The 14,326-nt window shown below is 39.4% G+C and overlaps 1 protein-coding gene and 1 long non-coding RNA gene across 2 annotated transcripts in view; one reads left to right on the top strand and one right to left on the bottom strand.

Moving 5' to 3' along the window:
- LOC113936767 overlaps positions 1-6,728 on the bottom strand; it is a 62,972-nt gene extending 56,244 nt beyond the window's left edge. The window contains exons 1-2 of the long non-coding RNA XR_003524348.2: positions 6,546-6,728; positions 3,326-3,421 (exon numbers count right to left, since the gene is read on the bottom strand). This is a non-coding gene — a long non-coding RNA (uncharacterized LOC113936767). The remainder of the gene's footprint in view (positions 1-3,325; positions 3,422-6,545) is intronic.
- CPA6 (carboxypeptidase A6) overlaps positions 1-14,326 on the top strand; it is a 353,130-nt gene that overhangs the window by 201,068 nt on the left and 137,736 nt on the right. The window lies entirely within an intron of this gene.

The raw sequence follows: 14,326 nt of genomic DNA, 5'->3' as shown, positions 1-14,326 counted from the left end.
AGGGCAGATGGTGATGTATCTAAATAGCTTTATCTTTGGAGGAAGATGCTCTCCTTCCACGGGAAAACTAAAGAGTAGTAGTACTGAAGCAACAGTGAGGAGCAGGGAGAATGCCAAGCAGGAGAACTGTGAAAGATTGGCTCTTCTCTCCCTTGAGATTTGAGCTATTTATCCAGAGGTGAGAATTTGCTTTTGTCCTGGAAGGCTCTTCAAAAGCCCTTTGGGTGTCTGGCAAAGAAATGAAAATCATGAATCAATTGTAACCATACATGAGTGAAATTCTCTCTGAAAATTTAATTTTGTCTTGGCAACAACAAAGGAAGGGTTCACTTGTCATGGTGACCCTTGTTATCCAAGTATTTGCAGGAGGCATTCTCCAAAGTGGCACATGAGGAGCCTGATTTTTTCTGAAAACTGTGAAAATGAAGATGATATTTCAGAGACATAGCCCATCTCTCTAAGAGTCAAGGTGCCTGAGACAAACCTGCATTAGAAATCAAACCACATTTTTAGAGTAGACTCCCAGGTAGTTTGATCAATACTGACTAATGATTTGGTCCACCTGTTTTCCCTTGGAAAACACTGATAGCAATTTGGTAAGTAACCAGCATTGAATGTGCAGCCTTATAAAGGTCTTTTTCAAAGCGGTTCCTCCTTTGAAAACCAAAGAGAGTGGTGTTTTTGTATAGGACTGTAGCTTCTTACCCATTAGCTGCTCTATTGCTCTGTTTCTAGAGTGTCTTATGCTAGCCATATCCCTCATATGCAGTGCAAGGTGCTTCCTTTGATCTATCGTGTCAGCAATAAGGGAGGCCCTTAGCCTAATAGAGGTCTGACTAAAAGGACAGACTTCAAAGTGAGTGTCGTTTTCAGAAATAAGCACACTCTACCAGATCTGTATGGGGGTTTTTAATCACACACTGACAGAACATTCCTCATCATTTTTGTTTTTCTCTGTCCCATTACTCTTCCAGTCTTCCCCCTTTGAAGCGTTTGCACATGATCTCTACATCTAGGTTTTGAGGGGGATTTTACAGTAGTTTACAGCATACCTAACAGAGCAAGATCCTAAAAAAAAAAAAAAGGCATTATCCCAGATCTTCTCTCTAATTGTCTCCCACCTGCTCTCCATTATCCAATACATTTAATATATTTTGGGGTCATGCTGATTTAGATATCCATCTCTAGCTTTAATTCATTTGGTATGGCTGATCTGATCAAATGTTACATACTCGATGGCTTAGAAGACCACAGTGTGATTCTCAATTCATTTCTCAGTAAATGATTTTTTGACATTGAGTCAAATGATCCTCATGAAATTCTCTTAAAGGACAGCATTACCCTGTTGTTTGCAATGATTGCTTTGATCATTGTTTAATTAGGATGGGCATATTGCCACATTATGGATCATTTTACATTAAAAAACAGAATTGGTAATTTTAATCATCAATTAAAATACATTGGCATCATACCTAATATGTAAAATGAGATGAATTAAGCCTCCTTAAATTTGAAAATTCACTTTATGCAAGAATAGTGGTTGGAAACAGACATATCTCTTCTAATGGATAATGGGTATAATCATTTTACTGATATGGTGGCTACAAGACCTTTCTGTGCATTTGATTCAGTTCTATGCTGCTCTTCTTCTGACCTTGAGAACCCATCTAAAAGGATATATTCTTGAGGCACAAGTAGGAAGCCTCAATAAGATAAACTAACACCTCAAATGCAGTCCTTTATCTCTAAAGCATTAACAACAACAACAAAAAAACCAAACCCCAAATAGCTTTACTAGCCACTGCTCAGCTTGCATCCCAACAAAAAGCTTTGGGTAAATAATAGGAGAATAGGCTGAAAATAGAGAAATCTGGGTTTAACCACTATAGATTTCAGCAAGCTTTATTCCTAGAATCAGAGACCAATTGCATGGTTCTTTCTGTTTTCTACACATACATTTTGTCCTGTCAACAAGATAAACTCTTCTGGGGCAGTCAGGTCATTTTTTCAACATTAAGCACCTAAAATGTGTAGCAGGTGCTCTTCTGAGTATTGGAGTTGCAGCTGTGATCAATTTATGCAACGCCCCTTCCCTGGGACCTCCTAACTTAGAGTCAACAGAAGTAATCTGAGCCATTTAAACACTAAAATGCTCTTCCATACTGAGAACATTGGAGAAGTGGCTCACCATTGAGCTCCCCAATCCCCAAAATATGGATTGGTCTTTCACCCCAAGATGACTGCTTCCGTCATAGAAGGGGAAGTAGATAAATCATTCTAATTATGCCTCAGAGAATGCAGGGGAAATCAGTTAAAATTAGCACCAGAGATAGTCCTGAAAGACATGGGCTAAACATGCAGAATTGCAGCTGTAGAGAGAAGGTATAGAAACAGAAGATAGAAAAAAGTGGCCATATTACTACGGGACAGAAGTGAGATTTTAAGGCTGAGTCTCAGATCTTTTTGTACCCACTCACTCATGCTGAGCTCCACAGCCTGCCTTGTGTAATGGTGATCAGGAAAAGTAACTGGATACAAAATGATTTCTTCTCCTTATTTGAAGCCTGAATAGGATAGTCCGGTAGGCTCCCTCGCTGAAGCATCTTGAAGACTAAGAATGACCTCTTTGAAAGAATTTTAGAGCTATGAATTCCCATTTTCTATCCAAAATTTTTAGGAAAAAGATTAATCATAATAGCTAACCCCGCCTTGAGTTGTTCTTATTTGCCAGGCACTCTTTTTTGTGTTTTTGTTTTTTATATATGTGATCTCATTTAATGCAAAAATCTTTGGTGTCAAATGCTACTAATAATTCCAGGATTACAAAGCTAGGAAGCAGCAGAGCAATGATCCAAATGCAACCCTGGCAGCTGGCCCCAGGACTGTGTTTTCAGGGTTAATTTCCATGGGGACAGTTGCTTAGTGCTTTAGCTAACACCAAAGCATCTATTTCTACAGTTCCTCTTTTAACTAAGAAAAGCATTATTTCACATCCTGTTCAGCACTGGGTTTTTAGTTGTTGTCATTTAATTTTTGAATCAGTTCAGTTCTATAAACATTCATTGAGCAACTACTCTGTGTTCATCACAGTGATCGTTGCTATGAGAACACAGCATCTGCCTCAGACAAGCAAAAACACTGTGGGTAAAACAGTATAGAGAGGAGAGAGAGGAAATGTATAGAGAGGAAACAGACAGCCATACTATTGCAATATATTACATCAGCAAATACAAGAAGGCATAATACCAGCTGCATGTAGAACTCGAGAACACACTGAGAGTAAGGAGCTGCACTGAAAAGCGGTGTTGATCTAAGGACAACTTACCAGGAAGTCTTTGTACTCTCAGCCATCAGCACTTGGAATGGTGCTTGGATCAGACATTCTCTTAGGGCTCGAAAAAGCACAAATCTTGAACAAGACCTGAAAAAGTATAGAGCTTTGAGTGCTTGAGCAGAATGTGCAAAGAGGAAGGGACAAAGACACAGAGAAGAAAGAATAGAGGTGCAGAAGGAGAAAAGAATCCATACGAAGCCAAAAAGCCAGGGTCTATCTACACATTTCTACTAAGGAGGTTAGAAGGGCCTAGGTGGGGAGAATTGGAACTCCAGGGCTCTCCTTCATGGAACCAGAGTGACTTTCAGTTTCCCTAATCTACTGACACTGTTCCCCTCTCTCTGCCAGACACTGCATCTCAGAGCAGTCTTTAACTTTCTAGAGAACACTCTGGCATCTAATTTATTGTTTTAAACCTATAGAATTCACCCTAACAAACTCTCACTTGCCCACATCCTTCTCTTCCAACAGCCATCCCTCTACCTTCATCTGGACAGTTGCTAATAGCTTCCTAACTGCTCCTCCTCTTTTCAGGGTCTCTCTGAACCAATCCCAATCCCTTCTACACAACACAAATAGACCACCTTCTCTAACACATAGATCACATCATCACTGTTAACCACATCTCCATCATCATCATGACAAGCACCGCCATGTGCTTGCACTATGCTAATTCCTTTACATATATAATTTCATTAATTTTCAAACACACATACATCAGCTTTATTCTTATTTTACAGATGATGAAACTGAGACTCATGTAGTCAAAAGTCACATAGCTTGTTGAAGACAAAATCAGCATTTGAATGCTGATCTAACTCCAGTGCCCACCTTAGCCACTTTTCTATCTCCTACTTCCTTGTTCAAAATCTTATTTTGTAAGACAAGGGGGAAGCACACGCTGCTCCTTTTTACATGAAAATGTTTCCTTTTAGACCTCTCTACCTACCTAAATTCTCCCAAATTCCATCTCTTCCATGAAGACTTTTCTAAGCATAAAATATACTTAATACGTATTCTCTGTGCCCAACCAGATGGTAGTAACATCTGCTCCAAGAAGAGAAACAGAATAGTACAAGGGAGAGTATGTTTTTCTAATTGGTTCTTTTATTTTGAAACAATCTTAAATTTGTAGAAAACTTGGAAGTATAGTACAAAGGGTTTTTTCCCTGAACCATTTGAAAGTAAGTCCATTATGCTGAGCTTTAGAGTATATTTCCTCCAAACAAGGACATTCTTCTAATAACCACAACAGGACCCTCATAGTCAGAAATTAATGTTGAGGGGCGCCTGGGTGGCTCAGTTGGTTAAGCGACTGCCTTCGGCTCAGGTCATGATCCTGGAGTCCCAGGATCGAGTCCCGCATCAGACTCCCTGCTCAGCGAGGAGCCTGCTTCTCCCTCTGGCCCTCCCCCCTCTCATGTGCTCTCTCTCTCTCTCTCTCTCATTCTCACTCTCACTCTTTCAAAATAAATAAATAAATCTTTGAAAAAAAAAAGAAATTAATGTTGATACCACCATTTAATCTTCAGACCCCATTCAACTTGTTTTTCCCTAATAACATTCTGCATCGTAAAAGTATTTGGGACAGAATCACATGGCTGGATTAAGTCGTCACCTCTCTTTAGTTTCCCTCAGTCTGAAATAAGTTCTTGCATGACCTTGATACTTTTGAAGATTTTAGGCCAGTTATTGTGTAGAAATGTTCTCAATTTGGGTCTGTCTGATGTTTCCTCATGACTAGAATCTGGGTGTGCTGCTTGGGCAAGGAGCATCAGAGAAGGCTGCCGTGTTCTCAGTGTTTCCTCTCACAAGGGGCACAAGTTTCAGCGTGTCCCAAGGCTGATGATGTGCACTGTGATTACCTGATTAAGAAGGTGTCTGCCAGGCTTCTCCACTGTTTTCTCTTCAAGTGCTTTGTAGGGAGGCACTTTGAAACTTGATTATGTCCCATTCCTCAGAAAACATTTTTATTTGTATAGCTACTTATTTATGTTAATATAGATTCATGGTTTCCTATATTTATTCAATAGATTGACTCTATTATTATCATGTTCTATGGTGATGCTAAATTTGTCCTATATTAGGCCAGTGGGGGCTCCTTTAAGTTGACTTCTGTGCCTTTTGACAAGTTCCATTCATTTTTTTGAACTACTTTCTGGCACAAGAGGAAGTTATCAAGTCATCTTGTATTTCCCTTTTCCCAGCCCTGGAACTAGCCATTTCTCTAAACAGTCCTGGCTCCTCTTGGTGGAAAATGGTATTTAGAAGCCAATGTATGGGTACCAGGTGAGCTCGCTAGTACCAGAGCTAGGAAACATATGCATGCATATACATATATGTATACATTCTGATATTTACATGAATATTTTTGTATCTACTTTTATACTGAAAATCACTGGTTTATATTAATGCCTATTTTAATTTTGTTTTATTTTTGTCCTTTTCCTTGTTTATAAGTCCCTTCCTTGGCACTGAGAAACCTGCCTCCTGTTATTCCAAATACATTTACTTATTTGACCAATCCCTAGTATGGAACTCATTCCCACCACTCCCCTGCTTTTACAGACACACACACAGACACATACACACACACACACACACACACACACACACACACACACAGATGGCCTCCTTGCCCTTTGTAGGCCCTAAAACCCTGTGTCAAGCCACCACTACCCCATGTGGAAACCCTTCTTAATATGCTCAAGCTCTGACACCTAGAGAGGCTCTGAGTACCCATTCACATGGCACTTTCCTCACTGCACATGGGTTCTAACACCCATCACCTAGCCAAGCCCTCCTTGTGGACACCCTGGTCACCCTGTCCAGGTTCTGGATTTCCACACCCCATGCCCAAACAAAAATTCCTACCTCGCTCTGCCCAACTTCATGACTCTAGGGCTGAATGTTCAGGAAGGGAAAGGAAGAAGAGAAAGAGGAAAAGAAAACAGGTAAATACTTTGAAGTAAAATAAATCTGTCTGTCCATCCTGATTGCTGCTTAAGAGCTTCGTGAACTCCGACAAACAACTGATTTCTCTGAGCTCTTTGTCCTAAGAAGGAACATGGCATAATCCAAAAAAGGAAGACTGGAGTTAGTTAGGCCTGGGTTTGAAACTTGGTTCTGCCACTGTCTCAGTCTATTTAAGCTGCTATAACAAAATACCACAGACTAGGTAACTTGTAAACAGAAGAAATTTGTTTCTCACCATTCTGGAGACTGGGAGTCCAGGATCATGGTGCCGGCATGGTCACATTCTCATGAAGGACCTCTTCCGAGTTGCAGACTGCCCACCTCTTACTTGTCTTCACACGGTGGAAAGGGTCTAAAGAGCTTTCTTAAGCCTCTTTTATAAAAGTATTAATCCCATTACTGAGAGCTCCACTCTCATGGTCTTATCATTTCCCAAAGGCCGAATACCATCACATTGGGTGTTAGGATGCCAACATGTATATTTGGGACAGGGACACAAACGTTCAGACCATAGCTGCCACTGACTAGTTCTGTGACCTCGGGCAAATCACTGGCACTCATTTATAAAATGAGAGTTATTATGGGGATAAAGTGTGATCATGTATACAAAGCACCTGTCACTGGTAGGAATTTGGCTGTTGGTATTGTTATCTGTAATGGAGATACCAAAGTCTCTGTTAATAGGGTTGTGAGGATTCGTGATAAGAGATGTAAAGTACATGGCATGCAATAAATGCTTAGTGTATAATTGCTGTTATGTGCCACAAAGGAGACATAAGTAATATTTCTGCCTTGTAGTTATTTTTATACATATATTTTCTCAATTAGGTTGTAAATTTTTTGAAAGCAGGAACCTTATTCTCATTTTGTATCTTCAGCAATGCCTAGTGGATTTCTTGGCAGTATTTTTTCACTAAATTAACAGAGAGCTTTAAATCACCAAGATTAAAATTTGGGAGTCTTGTTCTGCAGGCAGTTTGTGGTAATTATACATTTGGGGGTATGGTGGAGGCATCAAAAGTGTTGTTAAAAAATTAATTGGTTAGTTCCATATATGATGAATTAGAATAGGAATTGAAAGTGGAGATTTAGAAATTGTCTATTTGATCAACTATATAGAATCTTCCACTTTTGCATGTTTATTTTATATACTGCCAAAGTGAGCACAGAATTTCTTTTTTCACATTTGCATGTTTATAATTTGGTTTCAAAGAATCGGGGTTTGGTGCAGCAAATATTACTTGTTTTAAACATGGGTGGGGAACTGTTTGTAATGTCTGGGTGAACAGGGGAATAGGGACTGGTACTAAGCAGAGAGTAGCATAAAGGCACAGAGTCACAAAACAGGTGGGAAAGAGGATCTAGCAGGAAAATGGGAGGTGCCCTAGCAATCCATTTCCATTTGGCCTAAGGACCTGGTGTGAGATGGTCACTTAGGATGTCAACACCCAAGTGAAAAAGGCAAACAGTTGAAATGTTGGCAAAACTCTGCCTTCTCCAGTTCAACTCTTTCTCCCCTGTATAAGCCTCTTCTTGTAGAAGAAAGGAGAGAGAATGGGAATGAATGAGCAGTGATTCGAAGGCCTCTGTCCCTTGAGCCTCTTCTCCCCACCAATTAACAACATAGTTTATTGCATTATACAAAAGCTATTCCTATCCAGAGGGGCCATGGCTCTGTACACCCTGATAGATCAAAGGCCTTGCAGAGTACTGTTAACTCATCTGCTTTTGCAAGCTTTGTATTTCTTCCTAGCACATACTGTACTAGAGGATAGAAAGTCTGAGAAATTCAAGTTTGAGAATGTGTAGCTTTGTCCCTCTGAGGGAGACTATAAATCAGGTTAATGATACTAAATGTCATAAATGGTGGAGTTTAGCAAGCACTGTCAAACAAGCATCATTTCTTTTGTAATTATAGTGTTCTCTCCATTTCACTGTGCAATGGTTTAAAACCAGAGCCCTGCCAAAAGTACATCTGGGAAACAGGATATTTTTTTGGTCCAAATCGTCAGCAATAGAAAGCCCAAGTGTAGAATCCTGTGTTTATGAGAATACAAATTTCCCATTTTGTCACTTCCTCTAAATGACTCAGAGCATGATGTCTGTGGTTGTGAGCTGTGATGTAAAAGGGATTTATACTGAGATTTGTCTAGGCCTTAGAAATATAAACAGCAGAATAAATAAGCTGGTTTGTATCTTCACACTTGCAAAATTTGAATAGACTTGGGATACTGACAGTGGAGAAAGTCCATTCTATTGTTCCTATAAAATGATAATGACAGAACATGAGCAGAAATCTGAAGATTATATATTTATAAATCTAAATCCTCTACCTCAGAAGGGCATGCTTGTAGGTAGGATATTATGGCCATGGAGCAGTGGGGGGTTTGTGGGTAGGCTGATATCATCATCCTGAGACTGAATTTACAGATGAGACTTGTCTAGTTCATTTCTTCTACCCAGTTACCTATGCGTGTTTGAGGGGAGGAGGTAATAAACACTTTCAGCGGGAGAAGTATAAGACTTAGATAATCTATCAGTTGGGAAATCACTTCCTGAATAATTAGATAAAATTTTGTATTGATCTTAGGTCACATGTATACAAATGTTAAATGGTTTAGAAACATATTGTTGGTAGAGCTATGGTGCAAGAAGACTCTGCTAACATATAGGGGCTGAAAGAAATTTCAGCTGACTCTCAAATACAATTCTCCAAAAGTGTAATGTATTAAATCAAGCCCAAACATTGATTTCATGACACTATAATAGTCAACCCTCTGGGGCAAGGGGGCCTCAGATACATTTAGAAAAGCAAAAGTGTGTCAATGTTAGGCAGTATGGTAAAACTTCTTGGACCACTATAATCTGAAAGAAAGTTTCATCAATTTCACTGACTTACTCTTTGCCTTAAAATTTTGCTTGCTTGACAAGATTGTACCTTTTTCCTTTTGAGCCAGTGTTCAGGGCATGTTTACCAACACGTTTAGGCTCATGATGAAGTGTGACCATTGGGATGAATAGCCATAAGTGTGCAAGACTTGTGATGTGCGTTGCTAGGATCAAACACACTGGTAGGACAGTTTGCAATAGCTCTTCTTTACTCTGACAGAGTCTTGCATCAAAACTCTGCTTAACCCCCTTGCTGCTGATCTTTTTCCAAGATGACTTACTGTCGTGACTTAGCACATGGAAGGTCCATCCTGTGAAATTAATTGACCATTTGCTCTGAGTAGGCAGAGAAGAATAAACTTTTTTTTTTAGGTACTTTGAGTTTCTGGGTTCCTTTGAAGGATAAAAGTAATCAATTTGCATCGATTTACATATTTTAGTACCAAAAGCTAAATTTATTTTTTATTCAGTAGATATTTAAAGAGGTAGGGTAATCCACATGAGAGAAAAAAATAAATGATTTTATGAGCTTGTATTCTAGTTGTGGAGAAGAAAAGAGGCAAATGAAGAAGTAAACAAGTTATAGATTTAGTAAATGCTGTGAAAGAAATAAAAATGATTAAATAGAATGGGATTCTTTGAAAGTTCAGGAAAGACCTCCTCAAAAAGATAATAAAGCTATAACCTGTCATGCAAAGGTCTCGAGGAAACATTCGAGGCAATGATCATCGTAAGAGCAAAGGCAGATTTGCCTAGCTGTGCTTAGTTGTTTAGGCAGGAATAAAGCTGGTATGGCTAGATTATAGAGTAAATAGAAGGGAGAACAGTAAGATATGAAGTCTGAGAGACACAACCCTGGGCAAGTTCATACAAGGCCCTGAGGAAAAGTTGAAAATTTGGAGTTTTGTGCTGAGGACAATAGGAAGCCATTGTAAGAGATATGTGATCTAAAGAAAAGCTGATTAGCACCTATTTTGTATATGTATTATATACTGTATTCTTAAAGTAAGCTACAAAAAATGTTAAGAAAATCATAAGAGAAAATGCATTCACGGTACTGTAGTGTATTTATAAAAAAAAAAAAAACTGCTTATGAGTCGAGCCACACAGTTCAGACCCATGTTGTTCAAGGGTCAACTATATCAGACTTTAGAAGCTTGCAGGAAGGCTCCCACAGAGCCAGAATTCAGACCTCAGAGAAAGGGCACTCCTTGGCTGATACTGGTACCCCGGGAGCTTTGAGCAGACACCCTGCGGAGCTGAGATCAAACCTCCGAGGATGGAGGGATTTGCTGCCAGATAGTGCTGGGCACTCTGAAGTTGCACAATGGTACTGATTCTGATAGCATAGAAAAAAACTGCAGGTTGAATCCAACTGCTACTACTAGAAACAACTGATGCGGTCACAGATACCTAAGGAGCAGCAGCTCCATTTAGTAAGGAATGAAATGAAAGCTGCACGTATCACTTCCACTCATATCCTATTGGTCTAACAGGTATAAACAGGTTTAAGAATAAATATGACTAATTCTTGGTTAGCATGCAACTCAACTGGTGGGAGCAGAGATGCACCGATACTCTTTAAGAATAACCTATAGACTTCAACCACCCAACAAGTCTTGGGCACTAGTCTGTTTCCTTTCCAGAGAACAGGGAATTCCTATGACCCCCACCTTCATTTGACAATTTGCTAGAATGACTCACAGAACTCAGGAAAGTCCTTGACTTAAATCACCAGGTTATTATAAAGGATGCAACTCAGGAAGAGCCACATGTATTAGGGTACGTCGGAGGTAGCCCTTCCATGCCCTCTCTGAGCACACTATCCTCCCAGCACTTCAGTATGTTTACCAACTTGGAAACTCTCCAAACCCCATCATCTGGGGGTTTTTATGGAGATTTCTTTATATACGTATGATTGATTAAATCATTGGCCGTTAGGGAATTAACTCAGTCTCCAGCTCCTCTCCCTTCCCTAAAGGTCAGGGAGTGAGGCTGAAACCTCTAATCATGTCGTTGGTTTTTCTGGCAACCAGCCCCTAACCTGAAGCTATTTACCACCCCCACCCCATCCCCCACACCATAAGTCTTCATCAGTATAAAAAAGATAGTATATTCCAAGGGTTTTAGGAACTCTGTGGCAGGAACCAGGGACAAAGGCCACATATTTATTTTTTATTATACCACAATACACACACACACACACACACACACACACACACACACACACACACACACACACACACCCTCCCTCCCTCCCTCCCTCCCTCCCTCCCTCCCTCCCTCCCTCCCTCTTCAGGAATCTAGCATAGTTTGCAGAAAGTCAAGGATTCAAGTTTGCAGTTCACCATGGTCTCTCTCTCTCTCTCTCTCTCTCACAAATGATTATATTGTTCACTCAGCAATGTTTTAGGGACCTGAACTGAGCACAAGCACTGTATTTGGAGTTATTTTAAGACCAAGTCATTATTTTTATTTTTAGTAGTTCTCCTTTGGGAATAAAATGCTACATTTTACTTCAGCAGGAAGATGATAAAATATTTGAGAAATGAATGTGTTGAATATTGGGTCACTTTTGAATCTTGATACTCAAGAGGAACTGATTTTTTTTCCACTCTAATATCTCAAAAAATAGGCAAACTTTAAAGTGGCTGTGAGGGATTGATGTTGCAAGTGCTTGGAATAAATTGAAGGACTTTTACAGGTTATTCCCCGTATGCTCATAAAACAAGTTGTAGTTTTTAGCTATGGTATAATCAATATCCCTTATATAATGATGCTACCAAAAGGTTTCTCCTTGTGTTTCAAACAAAACTAACTTGAAAACTTATAAGATCATTACTCTTTACCTGTGAAATTGTTTATCTACTTTTTTCCTACTAGACTTTAAACTTATTGAGTGTATGAACTCTATCTTGTTCATTTCTGTATGCCTGGTAGTTATCATAGTGCCTAACATAAAGTAGATGCTCAATAAATGCTTATTTTATTACCATATTTTACCTATTTTAAGATGCACTTTTTTTCACATTTTACCATCTCTGAAATTGGGATGCATCTTACAATTGATAATGGTGTACGTTATGGTCAACCAAGTTTGAAAATCTTCAACTGATATCTCCTGGTAAAATCAAGAAAGCATCAAACTCACAACATATTAGAGTTAATGAACTATGGGTAACCAATAAATTATTAAGATTACCTTCCTTAAGTTGTTTATTATAATATTGATTCAAACATACTTTATAAAGGGGTGTCATGCGTATGACCTTAAATATCCTTTTACAGTTTTACAGCCTCAAATTATATAGTTTAATTCAGTTTATTATCAGCTTTTTTTATTACTTGTAAGTATTACTTGTAAGTAATAAAAATGGAGTTTATCATTTTAGCCACGTTAATTACCTTCACTCTGCCATGTAATTGAGAAATGGGTCCTTCATATTTTATTATTCTTCCAATTCACTCTTTTGTAATTTACTCAAAAGTGTTAACACATGTTTCACATTAATCTTTGTTTTTGTATTAACCTAATTATATATTGAGTACACATAGTAACATATTCTGCTAAAAGCCATGGAGATAGTAATATTTCTATCTCTGTGCCATCTGAGATCCTGAAGCCATAGGCAAGACCTCTACTAAGCAATTAGCATTTGTTTACATTGTAACCAACCAACATTCTTCCAAGCTTTAGTAAATAATCTCCTATTCTGTTTATGAATTTCAGTTTACTTATATATATGTGTGGCGTTGTTTTGTCCAATTTGTCACTTGAAAACTTGGTTGTTTTAATAGCTGGGGGGGAAATATTTCTTTATAAACTGCATGACCATATTTGTTTAATTTGAAAGGATTTGGAAAAATGAAAGAGGCATTTTTAAAAAAAAGCTTTGTATTTTGTGAGTGAGGTGTACAGATGAAAGGAATAAAAAAGTCTGATTTTTAAAGCAACGGTCTGCTTATTATAGCAGATGATCAGAAATGCCAACTGAAATTCTTCACTGGACCATTTCATCATCTGCAGCATGACAGACTTTCACATAATCCCAGTGGTCTGCACATGTGCATAAAGGCAACTCCTTATACATAAAAAGAATATTTCAATGTACCTACTCGTTCCCAATTTTTTAAATAAAAGTTTATTACAGGGACACCTGGGTGGCTCTGTCGGTTAAGCACCAGACTCGATTTCAGCTCAGGTCATGATCTCAGGGTCGTGAGACTGAGCCCTGTGTCAGGCTCCATGCTCAGCAGGGAGACTGTTTGAGATTCTCTCCCTCCCTCTCCCTTTATCCCTCCCCACACTCTATCTCTTTCTCCTTCAAATAAATAAGTAAATCTTTAAAACAAAAACAAAAACGAGGTCGCCTGGGTGGCTCAGTCATTAAGCGTCTGCCTTTGGCTCAGGTCATGAGCCTGGGCTCCTGGGATGGAGCCCCACATCGGGCTCCCTGCTCAGCGGGAAGCCTGCTTCTCCCTCTCCCACTCCCCCTGCTTGTGTTCCCTCTCTCGCCGTGTCTCTCTCTGTCAAATAAATAAATAAAATCTTTAAAAAAAAAAAGTTACATGCTGCATGCCAAATATGGGAATAGAAGTTTTTAGATAAGGGTCAAGTGGTCTTTTACAAGTATTTGATATTGTACTCTTGGACATTTATTCTAGAGAAATGAAAATCTATGTTTACACAAATGGCTATACAGGGGCACCTGGGTGGCTCAGTCAGTTGAGCACTTGACTCTTGATTTCAGCTCAGGTCATGATCTCAGGGTCATGGGATCAAGCCCCATGTGGGGCTCCATGCTGGGCATGGACCCTGCTTAGGATTCTCTCTCTCCCTCTCCCCCTTGACCCTCTTCTCTTTCTCTCTCTCTCAAAAAAAGGCAGGGGGCACACCTGGGTGGCTCTGTTGGCTGAGCGTCTAACTCTTAGTTTTGGCTCAGGTCATGATCTCGGAGCCCTGTGATCGGGCTGGTATTGGGCTCTGTGGGGAATCTGCTTGAGGATTCCCTCCCCCTACCCCTCCCCCGACACACACACACATGCGCACACTCTCTCTCTCTCTCAAATAAGTCTTTTTAAAAAAAGCCTGTACATAAATGTTCATAGCAGCTTTATTCATAATAG

Source organism: Zalophus californianus, chromosome 4 (assembly GCF_009762305.2).
Source record: "Zalophus californianus isolate mZalCal1 chromosome 4, mZalCal1.pri.v2, whole genome shotgun sequence".
NCBI classification, from domain to species: Eukaryota; Metazoa; Chordata; class Mammalia; order Carnivora; family Otariidae; genus Zalophus; species Zalophus californianus.
Note: the sequence above shows the minus strand (reverse complement) of the source record. Positions and strands in the feature narration are given on the sequence as shown.